Source organism: Pelophylax lessonae (genome assembly GCF_965119305.1).
Source record: "Pelophylax lessonae genome assembly, chromosome: 3".
Classification (NCBI taxonomy): domain Eukaryota; kingdom Metazoa; phylum Chordata; class Amphibia; order Anura; family Ranidae; genus Pelophylax; species Pelophylax lessonae.
Window position 1 is genome coordinate 361108408 of NC_138770.1, and position 23398 is coordinate 361131805.

General features: G+C 42.5%; 1 pseudogene across 1 annotated transcript in view; it reads right to left on the bottom strand.

Moving 5' to 3' along the window:
* Nucleotides 1–13438, bottom strand: part of LOC309550838 (ras-related protein Rab-14-like) — a 296391-nt pseudogene extending 282953 nt beyond the window's left edge. The window contains exon 1 of the transcript XR_014226182.1: nt 13433–13438. The product of XR_014226182.1 is annotated as a ras-related protein Rab-14-like (transcript). The remainder of the gene's footprint in view (nt 1–13432) is intronic.
* Between the last annotated feature and the right edge of the window lie 9960 nt (nt 13439–23398).

A 23398-nucleotide genomic window follows, 5' to 3' on the forward strand; every position in this document is an offset into this window, starting at 1 on the left:
GGCATCAGCTGCTGAAAGTTGTGTACACACTAGCCGAAAATCGTACGATTTTACCTCGGACGGGAATTATCGGCAGATTTTCTACTAGTGTGTACCCCACTTTACTCCTGACACTACTTCGCAGAATAGGTCTTAAAACATGATTTCACAGTTTACATGTTAATTCAAAAACATTTTCAGCTTCATCAGTGATAATCAGTTTACTATGGTATAAACAAACAAATAGCATTTTAATATAAAATTGTATAATAGTCTACAAAGAGAAATATATTTATTTTATTACATTTTGTACGATTTTTTTAAATATTAAAAATGATAAACTACATTATTATTGTGTATTTATTTTCAAGTATTCTCATCGCTGTACCATTTATTATTATGGGAAAGTATTTACTGTTTATGGATTTTCCCTATTTAGACTCTATTTCCCTGCTCAGAAATGTCAAAGGAGCGTATGCATAAATAAGTCACTGAATGTGCTAAATATACTGGAGGTAAATAGGATACTCATTTGGGTTAATGTACCAAGGACAAACAGGCTGTTCACTTTGCAAAGGAAGTTACACATTGCAAGGGAATTTTGCCCAGAGCTTAGTGAATGCGGTGAAATTTCTCTCTGCAAAGAATACCCAATCACGTGAAAGGAAAGTTAAAAAAAAAAATAAAAAAAAAAACCTTACATTTTAACCACTTGCCTACTGTGCACTTAAACACCCTTCCCATCCAGGCAAATTTTCAGCTTTCAGCGCTCGCACACTTTGAATGACAATTGCGCGGTCATGCTACACTGTACCCATATGAAATTTTTATCATTTTTTTCACACAAACAGCTTTCTTTTGGTGGTATTTAATCACCTCTGGGTTTTTTATTTTTTACAAAAAAAAAAGAAAAAAGACAGAAAATTTTGAAAAAAAAAAAAAGTTTTTCTTATTTTCTGCGAGTAAATTTTGAAAATAAATTTTTCTCCCTCACTGATGTGCGCTGATGAGGCTGCACTGATGGGCACTGATAGGCTGCACTGATGGGCACTGATGAGGTGGCACTTATGGGCACTGATGAGGTGGCACTTATGGGCACTGATGAGGTGGCACTTATGGGCACTGATGAGGAGGTACTAATATGCCGCACTGATGAGCACTGATAGGCGGCACTGATAGGCGGCACTGATAGGCGGCACTGATAGGCGGCACTGCTGGGCACTGAGAGGTGGCACTGCTGGGCACTGAGAGGTGGCACTGAGAGGCGGCACTGACGGGCGGCACTGATGGGCACTGGCGGATGGCACTGATGGACACTGACGGGTGGCACTGATGAGCACTAATGGGCGGCACTGATGAGCACTGATGGGCAGCACCATCAGTGCCCACACTCAGTGCCCATAGTGCTGCCAGTCAGTGCTCATCAGTGCCTAGATGAGCAGGCACTGATGGGCACTGACTGGCAGCACTATGGGCACTGATTGTGGGCATTAATGGGGGCACTGATGGCGGGCACTGTGGGCACTGATGGGGGGGCAATGTGTTTGGTTTTTTTACCTTTAGTAATCAGGGCACTGGTGATCAGTGCCCTGATTACATTTCTCTGTGTCCCCGGCGCTGTGAGGCTCCCCTCCTTCCTCACACTGCAGTGTCTGTGTGAGGAAGGAGCGCCGGCGATGAGAGATGATCTCATATGTTTACATATGAGATCATCTCTCATTGGACGGCTTGATCACGTGGTGAATGGCCGCTGTGATTGGCCATTCACCACGATCTGTGATCGGCCGTGTCCAAGGGACATGGCCGACACAGATTCTTCCCGATGCGGGAGCGCGCGGGGGGCGTGTCACTGGAGGCCATTTAAAAACGGCCTCCCGAAAATTCGAGTCCGCGCTGCAGCCGTATATAGGCTGTAGCGCGGATGGGAGAAAGTTAAAACTATTTTTTTTTTTTAATTGCATAAAGGAAGTCAGCAGAGATTCACCTCATTCAGTAAGGATTGGGGAAAGTTCCCTTGTAAAGAGCAACTTCCCTCGCAAAGTGAATAGTCTATTTACCTTTACTAAATCAATCCATTTAAAATCAATGGATGATCAAAGTACAGTAGAATCTTTCTTAGCTGCATGCAAGCTTAGCGGATGTGCTCCCAGAGTTTACCACAGTGCTAAACATTTGTCTGTGGGTTTTTTTTACTAAAACTGGAGAGTACAAAATCTGGTGCAGTTGCGAATGGTAACCAATTAACCTTTAACTTCAGCTTTTTCAATTAAGCTTTGACAAAATAAGCCTGGAAGCTGATTGGTTACTAAGCAGAGCTGCACCAGATTTTGCATTCTCCAGTTTTAGTAAATCAACCTCTGTGGGTCAAGAATCATACAATACATAAACACAAATGTCCTTGTTGCTGGGAGACTGCTATGCATACCATAGAAGCATGAGAAACTGCAGCTCTGACACCTTGCCTGGTCCCAACATGTACAAATAAGATCCGTCGAATTGTCTGCTTAAACGTAGGTTTATTGTATATGAGTTTGACTAAGTGCTTATTCGTAAGGACCATGAACCACAACCTTATGATTAAGGTTCTTTGTGAAAAATGCGTCACGGTTTCTGTTCTATTGATGTCTGTTTATCTGTGCATACCTCATATACAATAAGCTTACAGTCAAGTAGAAAACGGGGTGCATTTATCATTTTAGATTTTCACTGTTTTTGGGTTGCTACCTTCTTCTTGGCAAACTTGTAAACATATCCCTTATCCAATTGCCAGTGAGTGCTGATATGCAAGGATTCAAATACACAAAAAATCATAGTTTACAAGTAATATAATACTCCAGATACACAGTAATCTACAACTATCCAGTAATCATTGAGAGGTACCATACTCTGTCTATTCTTTTTCTGTGCCCAACTGGGATTGCTAATGGGGAAGCAAACACTCCTCTTTCCACACTTCTCAACCTTATGCCTTAGAAGTTAACATTTTCAAGAACCCATAATGATTTTTAGTTGCAGGTAGTCAATAAGAAAAGGCAGTACTGGGCGATTAAAAAACCGACCTAATCTGCAAACTCAATGTCATAGAAGCACCTTTACCAAATGTTTAATTTAAAATAAATATTTATGCAAGCAATAGAAAAATATATTATTATTAAATATATATATATATATAAGATTGGTCAATAAACCTGTAGATATTAAAACTTGCCTTTAAACGAATATAGTTTCCCATGAAGTTATTGCATGCCATGTCCAGGATGATACAGCATGAAAAGCAACCATTTATTGTCTTCCCAGTGGCACAACTGAACCACATACCTCCCAACCGTCCCGGATTTGCCGGGATCGACCCGGAAAATGGTCCGTGTCCCGCGATCCCGGCGAATCAGGGCAGAGTCCCGGAATGCTCACGGCAGCGCGGGTGGCTTGGTTCCTGCATGCCGCGAGCAACACGTCAGTCGGCCGGTCTCAGTCCCCGGCTGCCTCTGACACAGTGCAGAGTGGAGTGCACTGAACCTGCCCCTCCTCCTTCCTGTGTTTTCATGTACACAGAGGAGGAGGCGGGGAGCAGCACACCACTCTGCAAGACGCGGCTGATCTGAGGTCTGATTTTAACTACTATACTTACTTGCTGGGGGGGGGGGGTAAATGGAGCTGAGTGGGGGCATGGGGGGTAGATGGAGCTGGAGAGTTAGATGGAGCTGAGAGGGGGCATGGGGGGTTAGATGGAGATGAGGGGGGGCATGGGGGTTAGATGGAGCTGAGGGGGGGCATGGGGGGTAGATGGAGCTGAGGGGGGCATGGGGGGGTAGATGGAGCTGAGGGGGGCATGGGGGGTAGATGGAGCTGAGGGGGGCATGGGGGTAGATGGAGCTGGAGAGTTAGATGGAGATGAGAGGGGGCATGGGGGGTTAGATGGAGATGAGGGGTAGATGGAGCTGAGGGGGGGCATGAGGGGTAGATGGAGCTGAGGGTGGGGCATTTGGGGGTGGATGGAGCTGGGGGGCATGGGGGGTTGATGGAGCTGGGGGGCATTTGGGGTAGATGGAGCTGAGGGGGAGCATGGGGGCTGGATGGAGCTTGGGGGAGCATTTGAGGTGGATGGAGCTAGGGGGCCATGGGGGTGGATGGAACTGGGGGGCATTTGGGGTGGATAGAGCTGCGGGGGGCATTTGGGGTGGATGGGGGGTGGAAGAAGCTGGGGTGGGCGTTTGGGGTGGATGGAGCTGGGGGCATTTGGGTTGGATGGAGCTGGGGGGCATTTGGGGTGGATGGAGCTGGGGTGGGCATATGGAGTGAATGGAGCTGGATGGGGGGGTGGATGGAGCTGGGGTGGGCATTTGGAGTGTTTGGAGGTTGGATGGGTGTTTTGGATAGATAGTGCTAGGGTGGGCATTTGGGGTGGATGGAGCTAGGGTGGGCATTTGAGGTGGATAGAGCTGCTGGGGGCATTTTGGGTGGATGGAGCTGGGTGGGCATTTGGGGTGTATAGAGCTGGGGGGGTGGATAGTGCAGAGTCCGACCCCTGCATTCTGTACATTACATACTCCTGTCTCCTGCATTCTGTACATTACATACTCCTGTCTCCTGCATTTTGTACATTACACTCTCCTGCACTATATACGCAATACTGTACATTATATACTTCTCACTAAAGTCTTCATTGTCTCAACAGTTGCTGGTTGCTATGCAGTCTCTGACTATTTTAATGAAGTTCTTCTTTAAGGTAGGCTGAGCAATCAAAGCATATTTTATGAGTACTAGGAAGTCTGGGTTTTGTTTACCCTATCCCTTAAGCCCCTCCCACTGCTAAGTGATTGGCCACACCCACAGTTTGCAGCTGCACAGGTTTGGTTCCTCTTTCAGTGTCCCTCATTCCGAAGTTCAAATGTTGGGAGGTATGGAACCATGTTCTGAAAAATGTCACTAAACACCCTCAAGCTAGTGACATTTTATTCCTTTTGTAAAACCTCATCCCTTTCCCCTTTAACACTGGCTGTAGACAACTGTACTGCAACATACAGCACAGCACATAATTGAAAAAACTGGTGTTCCTACAAAAAAAGATAGGAATGCTTGTTTATTTAGTAATTGCACAGTGGCTTTATGGAAAGCAGGCCTGTGACTTTGTAGCAGAAGGTTGTGATGGGTTCAACTCCGGCCAGTTTGAATTTGTAAATAGTTTCTACATTCCCTTCTGTTTGGGTTTTGCTTAGAGTGCTCCTCTTTCCTTCTATAGTCCAAATATGTTAGTACATCTTTTGTCCATCATTGACCTTGGTGATTGGCTCTGCTGGATTGTTTCTTTGACTTAATAGAAAGGTTTTCTGATATAGCAGAGTAGTTCCATGTACTCTGTAATTTCCTACAGAATATGTTGGCTCTATATGAATGAATAACTAAAATTGCAGAAATCACTCTTTGTAAAGGTCAAAACTAATAGGCTTCAAAGGAGTCTGTCAGCAATCAGGACTGGAAAATTGGATATGTCATTGATGGCTTGCATTGAAGGTGCAAATTATCCTGCTATCCTGTTGTTCTTGTAGTTCATTGATGCAGAACATGCATGCACATGCTTGTCCCAGGTCAGTGATTCTCCAGGTACTGAAGTAAAAATGATGACCACAGCCCTGGAGCATGCACCACAAAGTCATGTCAGCACTGGCCATTCCCATATATATTGATGGGTTCTGTTTAAATATAGGGCAAATTACCATTTATATGTAATTTGAAAATGTAATATGAGTTAAGATAAAACAACTTTGGATTGTGTACTGAACTATGCTCTTTAAATTGCTTTACATTATAAGCCTGCTAACATTGAACCTGATTGTGATATACTGTATGTGTATGTATAAATATATATATATATATTTATATATATATATATATATATATATATATATATATATATATATATATATATATATATATATATATATATTATTACCTTGCTCTTTATATAGACTCGTTTAAAGGACAACAGGGGACATCACACATCAGTACCATATCACAAGTTCCATAGGGAAGTAAAGACCACTAAGCCTTCTGGTGTCAGGTCCATCTGTTGACATGTCAGTGCTTACATATATCTGCTAATGTCTTTAGCTTTCACTGTACATGGGTCTTGTCTGTTGTTATGTGAGCATACCACAGCACAGTGTTCTTCCATTCACACCTAGGTTAGGGGTGCCATGCAGGTCAACTACTTTTCCAGAGATTTTTTAAAGTGCTGTTTTCTTTTGAAGAAATCATTATTTAAAGTAGGAGTAGAAGTAAAAAGTACTGCTATGTTCTTGTGATGTTTTACTGTGTTCATGCACAAATGGTCACCGGATGGTTTGAAGATAAGAAAGATCACATGTTTTATATGACTTGAACGGTAATATCACAGCTCACAGAGCAGAGGCACATTTTTGGAAATATTAATACTAATTTAGCAAACACATTTAAATTGTGTATTTTGTGAGCAACACATGCTTGCTTGAAATGTTAAAATATACAGGACTGTGCAAAAGTTTAAGACTGGTGTGAAGAAATGCTCTAAGAATGCCTTCAAAAATATATTTTTTAGTTGTTTGCAATAATCAATAGTGTGACTAGTACCCTTTGGCTTCAAACCCGCATGCATGCATTTTTACATTTGTACATTTTGTCAGGGATTTTGTAGGATTAGAGTCAGGTTTATGATTAACCCATTATACGAGGCAGGTGTCAATGATCATCAATTTCATATGGAGGTTGAAACACAGTCATTAACTAAAACAGAAAATAATATGAAGGAGCTGCATGAGTACAGCCTTATGCTATAAGGGGGTGTTGTGTGAATCTGTTCTATTTCCTATTATTATCCAGAACCCTTTAGTTGAAATGAACTGGTGAAACAAAGCAGAGAAGAAGGCACTTCTAGGTGAAGTAATAAAACACTTTAATGACAAGAAAGAGTTAAAAACACTTACAAGGTGGAAGTGAAAAACAGGCATATCAATGAATCCATAATGTCCAGTGAGATGCCTCCTGGGAGTAAAGATAGCTGCAGGTGGAAGTTCCAGCCAACCAGCGGTGGGAAACACTGTGTCTCTGATCCAAATGGAGAGCTGTGTTGTCAGGAAATTTCACTCCTTGAAATGAACTGGTGGTCTGTGGAGCAGGCATTTAAAAAGCGTCTCCTGCACATGCCCTTCAACTGCACTTTGGAGTTGCATTGAACACATTGAACATCATCACCTCATCAAGGACGTCACTTGGGGTAAGAATACTCATTTACCCAGCAGACAAAGTCTAAGCTTAAAGCTGAGAAGCCTTACTTACCCCCCCCCCCACCCCCACCCCCTTTGAGGCCAAGAAGAGGTCCTTTTAATACTTCTTGGCTTTAAACACCAAGACCAACAATCAGCTCAGGGCAAACCCAAACTCTGAGCTCCAAAATCCCCCCAAACCTGAAGACAAGTCCTCTGAGGTATGAAGGAACACCCCAATTTTCCATAGTGAGATGACTTTCAGATATTATCTTGAAGATCTAAGGTGTGATGACAATATATGCTTTGAACAATAATTCTAGGAACCTCATTCATGGTTTTCTTTTAAATCATGGCTAAATTAATGAGCTGTGAAGGCTTTTAAAGTGTCACCTAAAAGAACTATGTTGGGTACTGCATTTGCTTGCGGTTTCAAAGGTGTGTGCAATTTTGAGGCTTAATATATATTCAGTATTTATATACTCGATGCAACCTCATATTTTATATTTTTTTAACTGAAATTATGGATTTGATAAGCAGTAGTGCAATTATTGATTGACAGAAAAAGTTGCAACTGCCACCATTTTATTCCACTGGTTTTAAACCAGAGTGGGTCCTTAAGGAGGGGACTGGAGGGTTATGTATAATTGAATTACCCCTACCTGTACAGTGCTGGCATATCTTTATTAGGAAACAGTTGAAAACTGGAGTTCAAAGTGGAGTTCCACCCTAATTTTATACTTACCTCCATCTTCTCGCTCCGGGTCACCTGAAAAAGAAATGGATAATCGCATTTTTTTTTTTTTACTTACCTCGTAGCGAAGAAAATATACTTACCTTACTTCCTTCTTCCTCCTTCCTCGGCCGTGGCCTGTCGTCACTTCCTGGCTCTGCAATGATTCCTGGGAGCTGAACGTCATCGCTCCCAGGAATCATTGCGCCTGCACCGGCCCCGACGTCAGTTCCGGAGCGCGCGCGTCATCCCCTTCTAAAATGCTTCTGGGCATGCCCAGAAGCTGTGGAGGGATGACGCGCGCGACCGGGAAGTGACGGCAGGGCCGGCGCAGGGCATCGTGGGACCGTAGAAGGCGGAAGAGGATCTCGCTGGCTTCAAGCTGCCCACACCTGAGATGGCAGCACTGGACAAGACCTTTTCAAGGTAAGTATTTGTCCTAACAGGTAAGTGCAACCCGGGACAGATCAGAGGCTAGCCATTGTGGAATGCACTAGCCCTGACTGTCCCGGGGGTATTTAAAAAAAAAAAAAAAAATTCCAGGGTGGAACTCCGCTTTAACACTGGCTGTCCTAACAAAGGGATAAAGATCTCAAGGCTTGGGTAGTCTATTTTATTTTTATTAAACTTTATCTCAGTCTGTCCCCACTTGAAATAGTTCAGAATGGCTGGTAGTCCTGTATAAACCTGCTTCAAAGAAACAACAAGAAAGGTAGAAAAAAATATTTCTGAAAAAATATGTTTAGGTATTCTGTGTGAACGGGAACACATAAAAAACATATGGTTACCAAATCTGACTGCAAAAATGGAACAGCACATGTCAAATCACATGTTAAATCGGACCAATGTGAACGTGGGCTCAAGACAAGAGATTTTCCTTCTATTTTCAGTTCTGGCCACCTCAAAATGTAAGATTTTCCCTCACTTTTAATCCTGGTGACAATGGGAGGGAAAATCCCAGCAGGGACAAAGCAGTAAAATCATTCTTCTGTGATTTAGCGAGGCAAAGGTCTTGTTCCTATTTTGAATCACTTGAGTGCGATTTGTATTCTAGACCAGAAATACAGTGTATGTTTAGTCAAAACTTTTTTTTTTTTTCTAAATGAGTAGGAAGAGGCTAAAACTTCCTTTTTTGCACTCTGTGTACTATTGGGGAAATTTTCCTTAGCTTTCTGTTTTAGTTAGTGTAAATATCCCAAAGTGAGAGGAATTCTCTTCTTAGAGAATTGCTCCCAGAGGAAGTGTTCAGGTTAGAAGACTTACCTGTACCTCTTGTTCTGGGGACAAAACTAAAATTGTGGCTATACCCTTACTTTCTGTTTCAGTGACAATGGCCACCAGCAGTAACAGAGGGGTACATTTCCCAATAGGGACTTAAATACAAACAATGACAGAAGGTCTTATTCTTCCCCACTTTTTCCCTAGAGATACAGAATTAAATAGTAGGAGGCTGTCACATAACTGATGGAAGAGCCTAATTTGATGAGGAAGGCCTTTTTTACACCTCTGACTCAGGGCCCCTAATAGAGCAGACAGGTAGCACAGAAGTGCAGAGTGGTACGAGTGTCTATTGGTCTTGATTGCAGCTGGGTTGGACGAACTGTCGGGATCAAGCAGGGGAAGACTGTCTGTGGACTGCAGTGGAGCAGGAGTGCCGTATGTACACCACTGAGCAGGAGCAGGAGCAGGCTGAGGCTGTCAGTAGATCGCAGCAGAGCAGGAATGCTGGATGGACACCAGTGGCACATAGGCAGGGGCTAGCAGCAGGCAGTCCAGCAGCAGTAGAGACAGGAGCAGAGTCAGACAAGGTCATACACAGGCAGATGGATCAGGTGCAGATGTGTAGGCAGAAGCATGGTCAAAGGCAAGCTGAGATCAATGCAGGCAGAGTTCAGGAGAAGTCAAGACAAGCCGGGTCGGTGACAGTAGTCAGATGCAGATTTACAGGTAGCAGGTGTGCACAGGAACGCTGTAGACAAGACAGCACTGAAGCACAGCACAGGCTCAGTTTAAATTGCCCCCTTGGAGCCACTGCGAGCAACAGATGCACGCACGTGAGCAATAGACATTCACGCATGCGCACGAACATGTGCATGCCCGCGTGCGCGAGCAATTGCACAATTTCTATTAGCAAGAACAGGAATACGGATTAGCCTATGCACAGGAAGCAGTCTAGATTCTGTCTACTGGAATGTCCTTCCTGACATTACCCCCTCCCAATGGGCAGCCTCCGGGTTGCCCAAACGGAACATCTTCTCTGGGTGGGCACGACGGAATGCTTGAATAAGTCTCTTGGCATGGGTATAGTTTTCAGGCTCCCATGAGTTGTCTTCAGGGCCATACCCCTTCCATTTAATCAGGTACTGAATTTGTTTCCTTCTTTTTTTAAATTCCAGAATTTCTTCAACTTCATATTCCTCTTTCCCATTAACTACTACTTGCTCAGGTGGACCAGTATTTCGGTTAGAAAAAGTATCTGGATTTGCAGGCTTCAGTAATATTACATGAAAGATGGGAAGAACCTTGAAGGAACCTGGCAACGTTAATTCATAAGCAAAATCATTGATCCTCCTTTTCACGGGAATTTGCCATATATATTTAGATCCAAGTATCCTTGAAGAACAGGCCAGCTTTAAGTTTGTTGTAGATAACCATACCTGATAACCAGGTTCCAGGATTAACTCTCCCCATCTTTTTTTGTCAAAGATCCTCTTATTATCCTCCTGTGCCTTGGCCATTGCTTCCTGTAACAATTTGTTATTGGAACTGAAGAAAGCCACTGTATGTTGAACAGCAGGAACTGTGCACTCAGGGATAGTGTTAAGCAAGAAGGATGGCTAAAATCCATAGTTGGCAAAAAACAGAGATTGCTTAGTAGCAGAATGATTTGAGTTGTTATAAGCAAATTCAGCTAACGGTAATGACACCCAGTCATCTTGAGAAAAAGAGGAAAAACAATGTAAGTATTGCTCCAAGGTCTGATTGGTTCTTTCAGTCTGACTATTAGTTTGTGGATGATAAGCTGAGGAGAATGACAACTCAACCTTCAAGGTTTCACACAGCATCCTCCAAAATCTGGAGGTGAATTGGACCCTGCGATTGGACACAATGTTACCAGGAATCCCATGGAGCCTTACTATTTCTTTAATGAATATTCGTGCTGTCTCCGAGGCTGACGGTTTGCCTTTCATGGGTACAAAGTGTGCCATCTTTGTCAACCAGTCTACAACCACAAAGATGGTGGTGTAACCCTCTGACGGAGGACTCTCTACAATATCTTCTCCCAGGGTCTGCCTGAAATCGGTAGCGGTTTAGGCATACCCCATGCTTTGGTCCTGTTGCTTTTATTCCAAATACACATGGAGCAGGCCTCAACATACTTTTTACAGTCCCTTTCCAGATTAGGCCACCAGAAAGTATGTTGTGTCAGCTCAGTAGTTTTGCTGAAATGTCCAGCTAATGCATGGTCATGACAGAACAGCAAGACGCAAATTTTTTGGTACAAAGATTTTAGCTTTGCACCATAACAGTCCATCTTTCACTTGTAAAGTTATTCCAGGAGGTGATGAAACTCCAGTGGAAGCCTACTTGATTTGAGGCAGCAGATCCCCCTGTAGCAGCTGAAAGTTTCCAGAAGACAGTATAGTGTCAGAAGGAGAAGGTTCCCCAGAATCGCCAAACATGCTGGAGAGTGTGTCTGGTTTGGTATTTTTTGACCCAGGCCTGTAAGTAATGTGAAAGGCAAACATCGAGGAAAAACAGTGCCCACCTGGCCTGGCGTTGTTTCAAGCATTTTTCAGCTTTCAATATTCCAGGTTCTTGTGGCCAGTGTAAATCAGTATTGGGTGAGCTGCCCCTTTCAGGCGATACCTCCATTCCTCAAGTGCAGCTTTAATTGCCAAAAGTTCACGGTCTGCTGACATCATAATTATTTTCTGCCAACGAGAGTTTACGTGAAAAGAAAGCAAAACGGATGTAATAAAGATAAAGCTTTGGCTCCTTGTCTTTGTGATAACACTGCCCCTACTGCTGTTTCTGAGACATCCACTTCCAGGACATATGGCAGGGCTGGGTCAGGGTGTCTTGATACAAGTGCAGAAGTAAATAGTATTTTCAGGCTTTCAAAGGCAGACTGGGCCTCAGGGGTCCAGTGAAACCGGTTGCTCTGCCTGGTTAGTTGTGTGATGGGGGAGATGATGGCTGAAAATCCTTTAAAGAATTTTTGATAAAAATTTGCAAACCCTACAAAGCACTGTATACCCTTTTTGTCTGTGGGTGCTGGCCAGTCCAAGATGAGACTTTCTGGGGATCCATCCTTATACCCTCCTGGAGATTATTAAGCCCAGGAATTGGATGCTTGACGTTCAAACTCGCATTTATCGGGTTTGGCATACAGACCATGCTGTCTGAGTCAGGAAAGTACACTCCTGACCTGACACCGATAATTCTCCAGAGAGGCAGAAAAGATCAGAATGTCATCTAGGTATACAATGACACAAAGATCCAAATAGTCCCGGAAAATGTAATTGATAAAGTGTTGAAATGTAGCAGGAGCATTGCATAGTCCGAAGGGCATAACCAGGTATTCAAAAGGCCCGAATCGGGTGCGAAATGCAGTCTTCCACCCTCCCGTATGCGGACCCTTCTCTAAAGGGGGATCTAGGTTGACCCTTCTCTAAAGGGGGATCTATGGGGACCCTGATCTAAAGGGGGATCTATGGGGACCCTGCTCTAAAGCTGGATTTATGGCAAAATCCCCCCTTCAGAGCAGGGTCCCCATAGACCCCCCTTTGGAGCAGGCCAGGGTCCCCATAAATCCATAGAGGGATCTATGGTGACCCTGGCCTGCTCTAAAGGGGAATATATGGGGACTCTGCTCTTAAGGGGGATTTATGGGGACCCTGCTCTAAAGGGGGATCTATGGGGACCCTGGCCTGCTCTAAAGGGTGGTCTATGGGGACCCTACTCTAAAGGGGGATCTATGCCATAGATCCCCATTTCGAGAAGGGTCAACCTAGATCCCCTTTAGAGAAGGGTCCCCACAGATTCTAGATTCATCTTGACGCTTGTTTGCATATTGCTACTTCATTCCTGTCTGCAAAGGACTTTGATGCTGCTGCTGCGTCGAAATACAACCGAAAAATTTAAAAAGTATGAAATCTGAAAATCTTTTAAACATTTTATAACAGTATACCAAAAGCAGTCTTTATATAAATGTTATTTTAAACCTATTTGTACTTGTAAAACTTGGCCATTGAGTAGACAGAGGGTTTTTTTAAGGTTTTAATTTGAAATGTACCTTGGTGTCCTTCACTAAGGTCTGGACTTTTGAAAATGTCCGCCACAGCCTTGGTCTGTGCCTATCCATAAACATGAGGTGAAATTGAAGGCTTGGTTTGTCAAATTTTGAAATTAACGGTGGCACCATCAGATCACAAAACGCACACAATTTCTGATTTTCAAAAGAAAATTGGCTCTCAACTCTGTTGGAGAGAATGCTCCTGTGTAGGTACAATATTTCATGTGATGTGGTCCTGCCCGTCTCTCACCAGCCTGTGGAACCGAGTGTTCAGTTATATAGCAAAATACACGGGATGTATAATCACACCCAACCCAGCTTTAGCCATCCTGCACCTGGGTATAGATACCCTCCCTCACAAGTACAGACCATGGACCTCACATGTCCTGTTGGCCACGAGAACACTAATTCTGAGGAGGTGGAAATCTACAGAGGTGCCCAACATATCTGAAGTGATTTCACTGTTACGTACTAACTATCAGTTTGAAAAATCTCTAGCCATTAATGATTCGCAGCTACAAAAATTCACTAAGTACTGGGACTTTTGGTCCAAAGATTGAATTTTAACCATTCTTGTTATGTATAATTGACTCTGATGTTTGTCATGTACTTGTTGTACTGCCATGTACTTGTTACATTGAAAAGCCACGTGTTTTTCTTTATTTGTATGTTTAATTCCTTAATAAAAAATATTTTCAAAAAAAAAAAAGAAAATTAGCTCGGAAATTGACCCATGTATGGCCTGCATTAGAGGTGTGGGTGTTATAGACCAATAGTGTTATGAGCATTAGTAATTTGAAGCACCTTACATTTGCAGTTTATATAAACTGACAAGAAAAGTATGTTTGCATGTATGCAGGCAAAGGTTTTGCTCAGTTAATTAAACTGCAGTTTAGAGATCCAGTGGCATGTATAAATATATTTGAAATGCTGTAAGCCAGGAATATTTACAGCTGTGAAATTATAAATTCTGTTAGAAGATAGTAGATGACAGATTTTCTCAAAGTGGGGCATTATCAACCATCTGAAAGCCCTGAAGTTGTTCATACCCAAAGGGAACTGCGGGTTAGGCCATAAGTATTTTGAAGTTAAATGGTTAGGCTGCTTTAAAGCAGGGCTGTAAATTTTGAAGTCTAGGGAAGAATTTAACAAATCTGTGTAGTGCTACCCCTGTAAGAGCCGCTGGTTAGGAGAGGGCCTCTGTTCTTTGCCTCGACATTTACCTCCCTGCTGATCGGTGTTGTCAGCTAGTGGCATTGATAGTTCCAGAAAAATCTGACAGGATGGCTGTACACAAGTTGATCGATAGAACAACTTGTGTACAACAAGCCTGCCCATTCATGGATCGAAATTCATTCAATAAATGTATGGCTGGCTTAAAGAAGGAAGGCAAAACTTTTTTTAAATTTTGGATAGAGTAAGGTAAGGTTTTAACCCCTCTCAGTTTCCTTTTTTTAATCTGTTTTCCACTGGGATGATTTCCCTTCACTTTCTATCCCATAGCCAAGACAGGAAGTGAGTGGAAATCTCTGCAAATTAAGGGAATTCATTGGGGCCCCCAAGGTCACCAGAACTAGTGTCCCCATTAGAGGATTTCCCCTCGTTCACATTTCTGGGGACAGACCAAAATTTTGTTTTTTCATTTACTTTCACTTTCAATGATAATGGTAAACAGAATAAATAGAGAGGGTGACTGGGGCACAGAGTGACAGATGTCGCTCAGGGATATGCATAAAACAAAGGACTTGCATCAGTGTAATACGTTCATATAAAACCATTTATTGAATAAAAGATGAAATAATACTAGGTTCCTGTGCACAAGGTAAAAAGCCAGAATTCATAATATATACATTGCCACCCCCAAGCATGGACATCTGGAAAGGATATGTTAAGGTTCCCTTAAGGAAGTCACAGATCACATGAATCACGTGACAAAACGCATCAGTGGCGGAGCCATGTGATGTCATCACACCCGGAAGTTGTGCAGCAGCCATTTTAACATATCCTCTCCAGATGTCCATGCTTAAGAGGACAATGTCTGATATTAGAAATTTTTTATGAAGAATTATTGCAGGACATTTGTAGCGAAAGTGTATTTTTTTTTAAATTTTTGTGCATTTTTTTTACATTGATTTGAATTATTTATTTCATTTGCACTGTGTGTGTGGTACATATATGCTTTACATATTTTTATTTTCGTTTTATAAAATAAGTGAATGTGCATTTATATGGGAATTGGGAATGTTGATAATATGAGCACCTTTGAGGCAGTTTTTGCTGACATTGTATTATTTGTTATCTCACGCATCTCACAATATTCATTGTTTTAGTGGTGTTGCGCTTTTACTTTTTCATTGCTTTAAAAAAATATATATTTATATTGTAGCATTTATCTTTTACGAAATCCCACTTCCTTGTTTTCAAAGGCACTTTCCAGGGGAATTGTTACAACTTAGTAATTTGCTCCCATCAAGGTCAGAGTGGCTGACCAGAACTGATTGAGGCAGCTGGGCGTGATGGTGATGAAGAGTAGACACTCGCTTGACACACTGGGATCACAAGGCTTGATACAGGCTGAGACACACTGGGAGCAACTAGGAGTGTTGGGGATCATCAAGTGGCACAGGAAAACACTGGAAGGAAACACAGGGAAGTCCGGCTGCTAGCGTGTGGACTGCTCAAACACTGAGCAAAGCACACACTAGCCATTTAAGACAGCGCCCCCTGGCTTTCTGGAAGCCAGTGGCTGCACACATAGGTAAAGACCTGGAACTGGGTAAGTGTGACCGAGATTTGGCAAGAAAACTGTGAGCTCTTACAAGATTTAGTGAAATATTGTGAGATCTCAGGGGGTAGGATTTTTTTTAGATAAACCATGACAGATGTTGTACAGCACTTGTGTGAGATCTGGCACAGATGTCATCAGTGGGCCAACACAGAGAACCAAGAAAAGAAGCCGGCACAGATAAAGATTTGCAAAAGAATAGCAATGTAGGACTCGACACAATGAAAGAAAGAATTATATTGCTACATGAAAGCTTACACTGTTTAAATAGTGTTGGCGGTTTATTAAGGGGAGAGGTCTGCTTTAAGTATGGGGTATAAAAAGAACAAACAACAAACAAACATCCAACAAGGCCATCCAGCGCCCAGGGCAAAGATGCCAAACTAATCCCCCCCCCCCCTCCATTAGGGTTTGGGTTAGGGTCAGGGCGCCCCATTCCCTGCAATAAAGCATTATGCCCAGGGCAACTGCCCCCTCCTGCACACCCCTTGTCCCGGCCCTGTGTGGGCCCCCCGGGCAACTGCCCAGCGTGCCCATTCATTAAGATGGCCCTGCTGGCTCTGGCTCTCAGCCTCACAGGAGAACAAAAGTAAATAAACTGTATTCTTGTGACCCAGAGAAGTATGGCCAAAAAAGCTTTGGCCATACTTCTCTTTTAACAGTCAGGCCTGACATTAAAAAATGTAGCTAAAAGGATTTGGGATGGAGGTCACGTAATAGTAGAATATGAGAACACTAACATTTTAAGTTATAGCTTTGCTAAATTGTTACCTTTGATATTAATGGATGACCTAACTAGCATTTCAAAGCGTTTGATGCATGAGATACATGAGACACAGAATATGGGAATTAGGGTACATACCTTCTAAGTTTGGCTTAAGATGATGAATACAAGGCTCTTATCCATGATTGAAAATAATTTCTGAAATATCATTTATCTAAAACAAAGTGCATGTATTCCAAGAAGAAAAAAACCAAAGAACTTCTAGAAAATTTAGAGGATTAGGGATGAACTGAGTTTTCAGTCTATACTTACGATATAATTTTCTAGTTGGAAATTTGCCTGAAAACCAAACTTTTGGGATGTAGGGAGAGAATTGCCCACTAAATGTCCCATCATGCATTGCTAACGCGTCTTTGCTTTTCTTTAATAGTAATTTTTTTCTTTTTTTTTTTTCGTATAGCAAAAAAAAAAAAAAAAAGCATCAAAAATTGTGTTGTTGGATGGGTGTTTTGTGTTTAAACTTTTTTTTTTTTAACTTTCTATTATGTTCTGTGCTTTATTTTTATTTTTTTTATTTTTGTTAGGATTTTTTATTTTGATTATTTAATTGATTTTTACAGCAACATCAGCAGCAGGAGCAGCAACATCGTGCATCTGTTAGGATCACCACAACAGCTGCCCTTTGTTTGCAGAAGAGCTCTGCAGATCATTGGTTTATTATCTAGTTCACCAATGCACCAAAGTTTGCAGAGCACCACCAATGCACCACAATTTACAATGCACCCAAGGACCACTTACTCCCCATACAGCTCTTCCGAAAGCTGTAAATAAAATTAGGCAATACTCCTCACATCATCAACATCGTGTCTGACTGGCCTACAGGGAGAGGTATAAGTTCCCATGCTGCTTTGAGGGTGCAAACAGCATCTGTTTCCACAGGCCAAAGCTGATTTTGACGTGGTGCATCATAGGCAGGCAGGGAATTTAAGCCATTTGCTGCAAGAGGATACAGAGCAATTAATGGGCTCCAAGGTTGAGGAGCTTAGAGGGAAAAAACACCCGGCAGGGAGAACCAATTGGCAATGATGTTCCTGCAGCTGCAGTATAATGCCAAGATGGTTCTGACAATAAGGGGGAGGAGAGATTGTAGAGGCCTCTGACCATACCCATGTTCCCGATAGAGTAGAAGAGGAAAGTGAGGCAAAAGCACAACCCCACAAAGCAGGATGTCATCCAGGGATAGCTCAAAGAGAAGAGGAGAGAGAAGCCACCCAGTTCCACCAGATGGCAGAGCTCCACCGGTGCAGGGCACTGTTGTCCCCCCGGTCTGCTACCCAGGGCTTACCTGTGTGGGCTTTTCTCACCATGTACAGCAGACTGCATTGTTGTTATTTGAAATCTCTACCTCCAGTGTATCAAGTGTGGCAATACCATCATCCATTTGGGTATCACGTGTATTAAGAGACATCTGACCTCCCAATATGCAGCTTATTAGGAATAGATGCAGAATGCTAGTCATCAGGAAAAGGGTGGAATTCCTAATCCTTGTCCTTTCAGCTCTTCATTATACACAATCCCTCTCAGCAACTTCCATGGGGAAGGATGATGGTAAATAAAGAGGTATCAGGGGTCTACTCTGTCACTTTTCAAGCAGGGAAGAGGGTCTGCATGGGGCCATGAAGAGTAGGGTACAACCTTACTCTGATTCTACCACCAGGTACAGCATTAGGCAGGCAAGTTTAGCTGCCCCAGCTGCTAGAGCACAAAAAACTGTCCCCTTTCAGGAATTTGTGGCCTTTGCTGTACCCTAGTGCTACTGCTCTCAGCAGTAGTATGTGACTGGGGGACTCAGGACAATGTAATTCTTAGCCACCCCAATTACTTGCTTTCTCATCTGCCAGAAGTTTTTGCTGCATGGGTTCCCTCATTCTCCACAGCGTGCAAAAGGACCCTAAGATTCATGACATCAAAGAGTGGGGACCATTACTGGTTGGCAACCCTCCTTGATCCAAAGTCACAGAACTCTTTCTGCTCTCGCAAAGGGAGCTGATGATTAAACAACTGGAGTATGTGCTTTGGAGGAGACTGATAGGACAAGGTTTCTCTGAGCCTCCTGTTGGTGAAAGGATCAGTGGTGGTGGGGTTGGCTGCCTAAATGATGACTTAAAACAGTTTTCATTACTCAGAGTCAGCACCCAGGGCTGTCTATCAGCAGTGGCTGTATTACATGGTGACCGATTATCTGGGGGGCAAGAACAGATGTAGAATCCTTTCGTATGGATGACCCCCCTCAGCTACTAGGCCACAAAGAGGTATCACTAGCCAAAGCTTGCCCAGTATGCAATTCAGCTGCTGGGCTACCCTTTAGCTATCGTACTCTCTGAATGTGCGTTCAGTGCTTTGAGGGGCTTTGTGAGAGTGTGCATCTATCTACAGACACTGTTGACCAGTTGTAAAAAAGGAACTAGTCCTTGAAGAGCAGCAGCTACCAAGCTGCGGAAGGTGCTGATTAAATAAGTGGGGTATCCTGCCACCTTCAACTTTTTTTTTGCTGCATCCCAAGTTTCTCCTTTTACAGCACAGGCCAGAAAATATATCTCACATAGTGTAACCATTGCCATTGTACATCTTTCTATCTGCCATCATACCTCCTGCCATTGTTGTAAGACTGCTACCATTACTGTCTTAAACCCAAAAAAATGGGACCCTAGCTTCTGTTCTTTTCAAGAGCAATGTTAACGTGGCATCCTTAATTCTTTAGCAGTTGCTTCACATTTGCAAATTCTGTGAATCTTATTTAAAAGAGTCCATCCTGTGCTCTGCAGGAATCTTTCTGTATGGTTTCAGTGTTTGGGCACCACCCCAAAAATCAAAAAAGACAGCATTTGTTTTTAAATGCTGCCTGCTCATTCACCCATACAATGTGGCCTCTCCTTACAGGCTTAATAACTGCTTCAATTTATCCATCTTTAGTCTTCAAATGAGGAAAACAAATTTTGGATTTCAAATTGCAAACTGATTTCTCTCTGCTTACAAAAACTGCAGCCTATCTGATAAATGCTTAAAATGTGTCCTTAAAAACGGTTCCATTTTCATAGAACGGTATTAGAGGAATTTATAAAGTAACAGACAGTCTGGTTAGACTGAAGTCAGAGAAATCAAGTTCTTCTAATGCCACAGCGCATAAGGCACTTTATAGTGCTGCACCTGCCACAGTACCATCCACTAACAGTAAATGTACTGCTAGCGGGCCACAAGTGCTTAAAAGAATTGTGTATATATTATGCTGCCTTTTTAGCCCTTTAAAAATAGCCTCTCCCCCCTATTGAACAATCATTTTTAAAATTGTTCTTTCTTTGGTACATGTCCCCCATATATTCCGAGTGAAAAAAAGAATGATTTTCATGATGTTGACACCTGTTGGGAAACAAACATGTAGGTTGTAGGAGGAGGGGGGGAGCCTTGTGGTGGACATCCCAGGGAAGGCACGGCACACACAGTGGTTGCAGGAGTTGCATTGTCCAAACCCTTTCAACATACAAAAACGGTGTCTATGCAGTGACTTACAACTGGCAGAAATACTCACAGAAGTTATGCGGTACTTGTAGGGAGCAATGCACAGAGACAGATAGTACATGGCGCAGAGGGCAGTTGGAAGGCAGATGCAGCAGAGAGTAGTAGTATAAATGTTCCCCTTTAAAGCTCCGATGACAGTCGCTATGCTGTCCCTCCTCCTCTGGAACCTCTCCCTACACTAGGCACACTCTCCCTGACAAATAGGTTCCTGTATAGATTAATAAATAGGGCTGTGCTACCAGTGTGATACTGTAAATATCTATACTACAGTGGGGATCGAAGTTTGGGCACCCCAGGTAAAAATGTGTATTAATGTGCATAAAGAAGCCAAGGAAAGATGGAAAAATCTCCAATAGGCATCAAATTACAGATTAGACATTCTTATAATTTGTCAACAAAAGTTAGATTTTATTTCCATCATTGACACTTTCAATATTACAGAAAGCAAAAAAATGGCATCTGCAAAAGTTTGGGCACCCTGCAGAATTTATAGCATGCACTGCCCCCTTTGCAAGGCTGAGACCTGCCAGTGTCATGGATTGTTCTCAGTCATTGTCTGGGAAGACCAGGTGATGTCAATCTCAAAGGTTTTAAATGCCCAGACTCATCTGACCTTGCCCCAACAATCAGCACCATGGGATCTTCTAAGCAGTTGTCTAGAAAACTGAAACTGAAAATAGTTGACACTCACAAAGCTGGAGAAGGCTATAAGAAGATAGCAAAGCGTTTTCAGATGTCAATATCCTCTGTTCGGAATGTAATTAAGAAATGGCAGTCATCAGGAACAGTGGAAGTTAAAGCAAGATATGGAAGACCAAGAAAAATATCAGACAGGACAGCTCGCAGGATTGTGAGAAAGACAATTCAAAACCCACATTTGACTGCACGATCCCTCCAGAAAGATCTGGCAGACACTGGAGTTGTGGTACACTTTTCCACTATAAAGAGATACTTGTACAAATATGGTCTTCATGGAAGAGTCATCAGAAGAAAACCTGTTCTACGTCCTCACCACAAAAATCAGCGTTTGAACTTTGCAAATGAACATATAGACAAGCCTGATGCATTTTGGAAACAAGTTCTGTGGACCGATGAGGTTAAAATTGAACTTTTTGGCCGGAATGAGCAAAGGTACGTTTGGAGAAGGGGCACAGAATTTAATGAAAATAACCTCTGTCCAACTGTTAAGCATGGGGGTGGATCAATCATGCTTTGGGGTTGTATTGCAGCCAGTGGCACAGGGAACATCTCACGAGTAGAAGGAAAAATGGATTCAATAAAATTTCAGCAAATTTTGGATGGTAACTTGATGCCATCTGTGAAAAAGCTGAAGTTAAAGAAAGGATGGCTTCTACAAATGGATAAGGATCCTAAACACACCTCTAAATCCACGGGGGATTACATCAAGAGGTGTAAACTGAAGGTTTTGCCATGGCCTTCACAATCTCCTGACCTCAACATCTATGGATAGACCTTAAAAGAGCAGTGCGTGACAGACAGCCCAGAAATCTCAAAGAACTGGAAGACTTTTGTAAGGAAGAATGGGCAAAGATACCTCAAACAAGAATTGAAAGACTCTTGGCTAGCTACAAAAAGTTTTTACAAGCTGTGATACTTGCCAAAGGGGGCAGTACAAGATATTAACTCTTCAGGGTCCCCAAACTTTTGCAGACACCATTTTTTTGTTTTCTGTTATTTTGAAAGTGTAAATGATGGAAATAAAATCTAACGTTTGTTGACATATTATAAGAATGTCTAATCTGTAATTTGATGCCTTTTGGAGATGTTTCCATCTTTCCTTGGCTTCTTTATGCACATTAATACAAATTTTTACCTGGGGTACCGAAACGTTCGATCCCCAATGTGTATACAAATACCAATAATAAATACTAAAGAATGTGGCCAGAGAAAGTTAACCAAAGTTTGGGCAAAAAACAGTATTACAATATATGAATAATGTGACAAATAAACATCCTTATCAATCATATAAATAGTCTGTGTGCTTTCATACTACATAGTAAAAATCTATATCACCAGGGTATCCTAGCTACTTGTATTAGGTTCGCCAGGACCTCCTGTTCAAAAGGGTGCCTGCTTGCACACTTAGACTCTCATCCAAGAAAATAGGTGTAGGTCCCTTTAAGGCTGTCTGACATTCATATGGCCATAGTAAAAACCTCCTGTGCTTAGTTGTGTTGCTATGGACTTATGACGCTTTTCTGCTTGCCTGACTGGTAGGTATGGTGCCAGAGGTCTTGCTGCCCTCACAGGACTGTGGGGGACTTTGCAAATACTAGAATCAACAAAAGAAGGGTGAACCTACCTAGTGGATTACCAAAATACCAATTTAATTTTTAAATAGGTATTCTACTTACAATTGCATGACATGTATAGGCATGTAAAAGAATGCAGGCAAGACCACCTTCAGGTCCACAGTACTCAGCCAGTGGTATGGGATATCCAAAGGCTTACCCATTTCGAGGGTTGAGCCCTCTATTTCAGAGCCAAAGAAAGTCGTTCATGCGGCCATTCTGTGTCACTCAGAAAAATATGCCAAAGAGAGCAGAAACAGCCACCAATGGTGTAATATTTAAAAACGGGACTATATATTTATTAAAACCCACACTCACATTAGTTTAAAATTGACTCACATTAGAAAAAAAAAGAAATACCACTATGGCTTTGCAGGGTTCCCTGCTGGACAGGTGGATGTGGACTAGGCTCAGAGTGTCCTTCCTAAATGGAACAGCGACCGTGGTGGTGTACAATTACATTAAGAGAGTTTGCTAGAGTTTGTTCAGTAAAGGTACCCAATGTGTAGTCAAGTGACCCTGTACAAAGTGCCTATCATAGCCCAGAAGAACCCACCCTGCGGTAGGCCTCATATGAGGAGGGAAATATAGAGGATGTGACAACCACCCTGTCACCCTGACCTGCCCACAAAGAGGCCGCAGTAGGTCAGCAGTGCTTATGACGCACAGTTCTTTGAAAAACAAAGGGATGTAATCATAAAGCAGTAAATGTGACCTTCACTTTAGGAAAAATGTTGTTTCAGTGGAATTGC